Genomic DNA, 8,218 nt, shown 5'->3' with positions numbered 1-8,218 from the left:
AACAGCATGGACAGGAGAAGCAGGAGGATCAGACGAAGAACGAGGTTTTCCAGTGACAATAATGGGTGAAATTGATTTGCAAGTACAGGCAGAGAGAGAATCAAGAGTAGAAGAAGAGAGATGGGCAGGCACTCAATGGGGAGGCAGTTTCGGTGGAGTTTTAAAAGGGATCAAAAGACCTTGAGAATCCAGGATTTCAGTAGACAGTGAATCATCAGAAAGAGAAGGCAGAGGCATAGTGGTAGGCAGCAAATCGGTTGAGACAGCAGTCAGAGTGGAAGATGAGTCGAGAGCAGGCGAAGCAGCTGGAATAAGTGTTTATTCATTGACGTTAACAGATGGCAATTCAGAAATTTCGGCAGATGCTGGTAGAAGAGCAGAGGCGAGGGGCCCATACTCTTCGCTACGGCCGTATTCACTCATCCCGTCATCAGAAGAGTTGACAGAAACATCGCTGGTCTCATCTGTAGAAACACCACCGGTATGGGGAAAGAACCACGAATATTCCCAATTAACCCAAGATGTTGTTCTTCTTTACATATACAATACAGCATCGGAAGGTGACAATCTCGCACCTCATGTTATCACACTTAAATCAAATTTTGTTTGGACAAACATTGCTGAAATGCCTGGGCTGATTGCACTTATGACATGTAGGGACCTGAGAGTTGTATTTAATAAGGATTTGATGGTTGCCGAACAACAGAAAACTTGGGATAGGCTTGAAGATGTGAACACAGTAATGCCGTAAGCCATTGTAGATATTGGGGGCGAGTGAATGCTTTCCCATTGATAATGCAAGACCTCACAGAAAGGAGAAAGGCATTTGGTAATAGCCAAATCAGATAGTTCGAAAGGAGCATCATAGATAGTAAGGGACGAGAGGGGCTCATCAACATCTTGAAGAGTGTAGTTTTTGGAACCAACTTCGAGCAAATTTAAGCAGAGGAATTTCTCCTTAGAAGCAACAGACTTAAATGTAACGATAACCTTACTGTTGAGTTGGTGTTGTAAACAATGAATCTCCGTAGCTTCTATATCAGCGTTCGCAAGAGCTTCCTATACAGACTTCGCTGTTGTAAACCTGTAGTGGAACTGTGTTTTGTTACTGAATGCAAAAAAAAGAAGAAAAAAAACGAAGCCGAATTTACACCTCGGGTGTTTCCTTCGGAAAGCCCAAGTAATAACCCATTTAGGGACACAAAACAGTACAAAGATGAAGAAGTTTGCTAATGCCTATGACATTGATTATAACTGATTTGCTGATGAGAGAGAGAGCGAGATTTCCAGATATCGAGATGTTTCTCTTATTTCTTGAGTTTCGGTTGCCAATTGTCTGCATTGGTATCATGTCCAAAAACGACACCTAGAATTTTTATTTTCATCACCTTTCCGCTGATTTTCGTTTTAAATCATGAGTGACCTTCATGTCAGACTCCAAAACAGGAGCAGAAGGATCGATAGGAGCAGGTTGCACAGATGCTAAAGATTTGGTGTGTCCAGAAACAGGAATTGGCAAAGTCGATCGACGAGAACAAGCCGCAAGAGAATCAGGTAAAAGAGCAGGAATTCGATGTCAAGATGGATCCAGCGGAGATGCGATCAAAGTTAAGAGGCCATCAGAATTAAACATAGGTGAAACAGGTGAGGAAACGTCAGAAGCAGGCAAGTCATTAGAGCAAGATGGGGTGGCATCGGCGGTGGCTAACACGACAGGAGAAGGAGATCGTTCAGAAACAGCAGAAATATAAGGAATGGCTGGCAATGCAGATAAAAGTGGTAAACACTCCTCACTCCGACCATCGGCTAATTCATCCGTTGGAGCAATTGTCGGGAAGAACCAGGAATAATCATAATTGACACCCAAGTGCCCTTCTTCTTTGCAAATGCAGCATAAGGTTGGCAGAGAACATTCACAGGCTTTGTCGCCAAGTTGGTCACAGTTGAAGCAGATCTTATTTGGGCAGGCGCTACTAAAATGACTGGCGTGGTTGCATTTACAACAAGTTGGTTCTTGGGATTGATAGTCAAGAAAATTTGGTACTTCCCAAACCAGAGAAAACTTGGGATAGGTTTGATAATTCCAACGCAATAATGCCGGAGGCTGTTAAAAACAATAGGGAAAAGGAAGTGCTTGCCATGACAATAATGGAGCACCTTGCAAAAAGGTGCAAGACGCTATATTATGGCAAGGTCCAAGAGCTTCAAAGTTGCATTGTAAATTGTTAAAAAGGTGAGAGGCCTGTCAATGTCCTGGACTGCAAGATTTTCAGAGTCTACCTTTAGTGAACTAAGTCAAAGGAGCTTTTCTTTAGAAGAAATAGACTTACTAACATATATCAGCAATTATCACAATAATAGAACATTAATAATTGGGGAAAAAAGCATAAAATAGACTTAAAGATGATGAGGACCTCACCGTTAAGTTTCTTCTGTAAACAATGAATTTCGCTGCCATCAATATCTGTGTTGGTAAGTGCTTCAAAAACCGACCTTGCCGGTGTAAAAAAGGCTGTCTTAGGGCGCTGCGGCATAACATTTTCCAAGGATACAGTGGGCTTTCTGCAAGGCGGCGAGCTAAACAAGATGGTATGAGCAGCTCTCAACATGTACAAATCCCCATTCACAACACTCCCAATGAGCATACCATCATCTTCTTCAGGTGGCAAAGGCAATAATACATCCTTATTATTCTCTGACAGTAGAGTCCTCACATGGCATAGACATTTCTGATACAATTGCCTCACTTGAATCAACTGACATGTGAACTAAATAACCAAAAATCGAAGAAAAGCTTAGCTAAATAAACTTACGAAACCCAAAAGGGCGCAGCAACAACTCACTTGTTTTAGCCAAAAGGCCAAGAAGCAATGCCGAAGCATGCCCTTGGTGAGGGGGGTGGTTGAGGGATCCTTCCCATGATTTATGGTGGATAGAAGCAGGTCGCAGGTTGCCCCCACAAGCCCTTGCGAGTCCCGCAGACAGTCACAGAGGCTGATCCATTAGGTATCTCCTTACTGTAAGATTTTATCGCTAGATACATGCACCTACGGACCTAAAACATTGTACGATAGATTTTTAGGACACGTTATGTCTCTAGGGAACCCTCCTTCCCTCCCCTCCGCACAGACACAGGACTGACAAGGCACAAAGAATACACCATAATCGCACAAGACAGAAACACAGAACGCCCAGATTAGGGCCATACGACACAAACCCACACTGTGCAGTACACCAGTGAAGGAGACCCGGCACAGGGGGACACTAATACAACGCACAAGGATGCCCAGATTAGGGCCACGCAGCAAACACCTCAGTGCAGTACACCAATGAAAGAGACCCAGCACATGAGGACACAAAAACACCACACAAAAACGCCCAGATTAGGGCCATGCAAGCAAAACCTCTGTGCAGTACACCAATGAAGAAGACCCAGCAGAAGACGGCACTAAATGAGGCAAAACCAAAACACGGATGAGATATTTACCGACAGACAACCATTGACAACAGAGGCAACAACACCGCAAGCTCCCCATTGCCTAAGGAAGTAGCGTTTGCGGCAAAGGGATTTAAAGCACTTGAAAAATAGTGGGATGTTGAACCTTGTGTGCACCTTAGCCTACACGATGACCTCCACAGCGCCAGGACGGATACCATGAAACCTGAAATCATTCCAGGAATGCCACATGAGAAACTTAGACAGATTGAGAAGGTACACAAAGACACAAGGTGTAACATGCAACTCATCCAAGTTGAAACCGAAAAGAACAGGACACATGGACACGTGGGGGAGAAAGGAAACAGTAAAGATTGAAGCCATGAAAGAAAACTTTGAGCCAAAGGACAGGAAAAAAAAAAGTGCTCCAAGGACTCCACAGGAGCCCCACAGAAACAAAGGAGAGGAACTGGCATTCCGAAAGACATAAGATGCTGAGCCATATAGAGGACACCATGAGCAATCTTCCAGCTCACATCGATCAATGAAAGTCTAGAACCAAGAAAATATTTGGTTAGGAAAAAGGATTTTCACTCACGATCATTGAGATTAAAGACAAGGGAGGCTAACTTAGGAGAATTGCTTTTGGTCTGAAAATTAAAAATGCCAAGACCACCTTTCCCAAGGGATTGGTGGCAGGTCATCTGGCTAACCATTTCAAGGCGAGATCCCCAAAGGAAAGGCCAGACCAGATTGTTAACTTTTGAAATAACCCATTTAGGGACACACAAGTCGAGTGTCGGTCGCCAATTGTCTGCATCGGTATCATGTCCAAAAACAACACCTAGAATTCTCATTTTCATCACCCACTTGAGGCCAAGTGGCTGGTCGCTGCATGAACACCATACTCCCAGCCACATGGCCTCAGTTTTTGTGACATTGAGACGAGCTCCAGATCTGCCCTCATACACATTAATCATATTAAAGAAACACTCTAGGGAACAATAGGACTTGACAATACAGGTCATATCATCAGCATACACACTGACTTTATAACATAAACCTTGTGTGCCTGGAAGGAGAAAGCCCTTGATATCTGGATTATTTCGAATCTTACATGTGAGAGTTTCAATGCAGAGAATGTACAACGAGGGAGACAGGGAATTGACATTTAGAGCAGAAATTGGTCACCAGTTTTTCAAGTTTTTAGGATCACCTTTTTTGAAGATGACGCGCGTGTTACTTGTCTTCATAGACTCACACATCTCTCCAGCATGATAACAAACATTAAGGACACAGCATAGGTACAGACCTAGCCAATCCCAAAATTTTACATAAAATTCAACAGAAAGGCTGTCAGGGCCAGGTGCTTTATTGGTGTTCATACCTCTTAATGCAAGGGTCATTTCGTCAAGCATCATCTGGCCTTCACAAGATGACGCTTGATCAGAAGAAAGTTGACACGACAATGAGGACAAAAGATCATCGGCAAAGCTGTGTCAATTGGCTCTTCAGAAAAGAGCTGCGAATAAAAATCAATGTGCGCTTTTTCGATCCCCTCTGGGAAGGAGAGGTTTGAGATCTCTGAGCTTTAATTTTTTGCGGGTTAAAAAAGTACTGGCTGGGCCGTTCGCCTTCTTCTATCCATTGCACGTGGCTAAGAATCATGATCCCTTTGATCTCTTTAATGCAAAGGGCTTTCAATCGACTTTCTGTGTTGGAGATTAAACGGAGGTGGTTTCCTCCCCATCAACCAAACATCGACTGAGACGAATTAATTTATTCGTTAAAAATACTTGCTCTTTACGTTAACGTCTCCACTTGTTACGAGAGAAGACGATCTATTCCTCTTTCATGGACAGTTTCAAAAACTCCCACCAATCCTGAAGACTCGCGAAAGAAGGTAAAAAACACAAATGACAATCAATCAATTTTTCAATATAGGTACAAAATTCCTTATCTTTCAAAAGAGAATTATTAAAATTCCACACACATTGGCCTGAACGGTGAATGGAAAAGACCCACGAATAATTGCAGTTTACACCACGGTGTCCCTCCTCCTTACATATGCAACACAGCGTCGCGAAGTGACAATCTCACGCCTCATGGCCGAACCAAACTGCAGATAATTGGGAATAGGTTTAGAGATACGGATGTGGTAATGCTGCAAACCGTTATAAACGTTGGGGGCGAGAGAATGCTTTCCACGTCGATAATGTAAGACCTCACAGAAAGCAGCTAAATGTTTAATAATACCAAGGTCAGATAACTCAAAAGGCACGTTACAAATGGTAAGGAAGGTGAGTGGCTTATCAATATCCTGGAGAGTGTAATTCCCGGAATTCACTTTAAGCAAGTTCAAACGAAGAAACTTTTCTTTAGTGGCAATGGTCTTAGAGGTAACAAAAACCTCACCGTTAATATTCTCTGCAGGCAGTGAATCTCTGAGTTATCAATATTGGCGTTCACTAAGGCGTTGAAAACAGATCTGGCTGTCATCACCTTATTCGGTGTAAAAAAGGTGCTCTTTGGTCACTGCAGCATAGTGTTTCCATTGTAAACCGGCAGTGTATGGCACAGCCGTTCTCCAAGAGAAACTGTGCGGGCTGCTTGTGACTCACAGCTCTCCCCATTAACCACACTCCTGTCTTTAGTATCTTCAGTTTTTGTGCACAGCGGTGATAACAAATCCTCATCTCCGTCAACTTGAGCACAAGACTCCGTAATCTTATCTACATCAACTTCAATTGGAGAATTTGACTTCATAGAACTGATAACCAAAGAACGTAAAGTGAATGAAATATATAAGCCCTCAAAAAAAGCACTTACTTGATCTGAGCCATAAGGCCAAGAAGTGATCAGATACAATACTTTATTTCAGAATAACATACAAAAACGTAGTTATTAAGAAAAAGGAAACCCAGAAGTTAGCCCTATATCAAGGGTCTCCTAAAGAAAAAATATCAATTTATTTAAGGTCACTATATAAAAACAAGTACTAAAAATATAAAAAAGTCAAGTGAAAAACAGATAAGTATCATAAATAAATATAAAATTGCCATTCAATAAACATTCATATGATTCTTCAATCTTAATTTAAACTTTTTTTAATTTAAACTGTGTTCCTGCACAGTTCAAAATAATCGCTGAAATTTAATCCATTCAGATTGAATACGATTTTATAACATTCCACCAAGGAAAGAAAATCTCTCCTTTGTTCTAAAGAGTTCCATTTAAGAATTTTACACCTCTCCTCGTATGCCATCTCTTGTCTTCTTTGGTTTAAAGCGATTCTCAAAGCTCTTCTTTGTATCTTCTCAATTTCATGGATGTCTTTGGCTAGGTGAGGTGACCACACCAGGCAAGCGTACTCGAAGATTGGACAAACCAGGGTTTTGTACAAATTTGAGAAAATATCTTTATTTTTGCCGCCTACTGTGCGCTTAAATAGGCCAATAACCCTATTTGCTTTGTGAACTATTTGTTCAACATGTTTTGACCATTTCAGATCACTCGCCATAATAACTCCAAGATCTTTATAATTAGATACATTTCTTAACTCGGTGCCCGATATATTGTACCATGTGGACCTTTTGTCTTTGTTATGTGAAATTCTCATGACTTCACATTTGGTAGGATTAAATTTCATCTGCCAACGATCTGCCCATAGGTTGAGGGTTGCCAGATCTATCTGCAAAGCAATAGAATCTTCTACGTTGTTTATCTGTTGATAGATTTTGGTGTCGTCAGCAAATAATTTGGCAGTAGACGTGATTATGTCAGGCATGTTGTTCATGTAAATAAGGAACATAACTGGCCCCAGTATTGAGCCCTGAAGGGACACCACATGTCACAGGTGACCAATCCGAGTACGATCCACTTATCAGAACTCTTTTTTTTCGATTGGTTAAGAAGTTCCTAAACCACAGGTGTAGTTGCCCATCTATCCCATACCTGTTGAGTTTTAAAAGTAGGCGCTCATAAGGGACACTGTCAAATGCTTTTGACAGGTCCAGAAATATTACATCATACGCTTTTGACGTATTTCTTGTTAAGCACCAGTCGTTATAACAGCTTAAGAGTTGACACTGTCGATCTGCCTTCCAAGTAGCCAAATTGGTTTGGATTTAGTATTTGATGTTCAGTCCAGAATGAGACAACTCTTGATGTTACAATCTTCTCCGCTATTTTGCTAATGATGGATGTAAGGGTAGCGAGCCAGATTGAAACGACTTGTTGAATAGATTACAAAGTGATGTAGATGGTTCCAGTGCGCATTCCTTTAGAATACGAGGCAATAATTTATCAGGACCTGGAGACTTGTGTTTGTTTAGGTTTTACAGATGTTTTCCACTTCGTTAGGTGTACCTAATACATTGCATAACTTTTCATCGAGAACATAATCAAATTCCAGAAGAGTCCTTTGTTCATGTGTGAATACTGATGCAAAATATGCATTCATATGTTGTGAAATCTCTTGATCACCTGCGATTTCAGCACTTCCTTCTTTTAGGAACACCAGGTCGTTAGTACCTTTTCTTATTGATCTCACGTAGTTCCAAAACGGCTTGGAATTATTCTCTACTAGTAATTTATCAGCGAGTGCTTTAAGATGGCTCCATTTGGCCAAGTTACACTTCTTTTTCAAAGTGTTGTTCAAAGTACAATAAGCGACCCAGTGATCCTCGCTGTTGGACTTTTTAGCTTTTTTGTAAAGGTGTTTCTTTTTCCTGCTCAATTTAATTAAGTCCTTCGTAATCCATGGAGTAATGTTTTTTCTTT

Source organism: Pocillopora damicornis, chromosome 1, assembly GCF_964200805.1.
Source record: "Pocillopora damicornis chromosome 1, jaPocDami1.2, whole genome shotgun sequence".
In the NCBI taxonomy this organism is placed as follows: domain Eukaryota; kingdom Metazoa; phylum Cnidaria; class Anthozoa; order Scleractinia; family Pocilloporidae; genus Pocillopora; species Pocillopora damicornis.
This window is presented reverse-complemented; position numbering follows the sequence as displayed.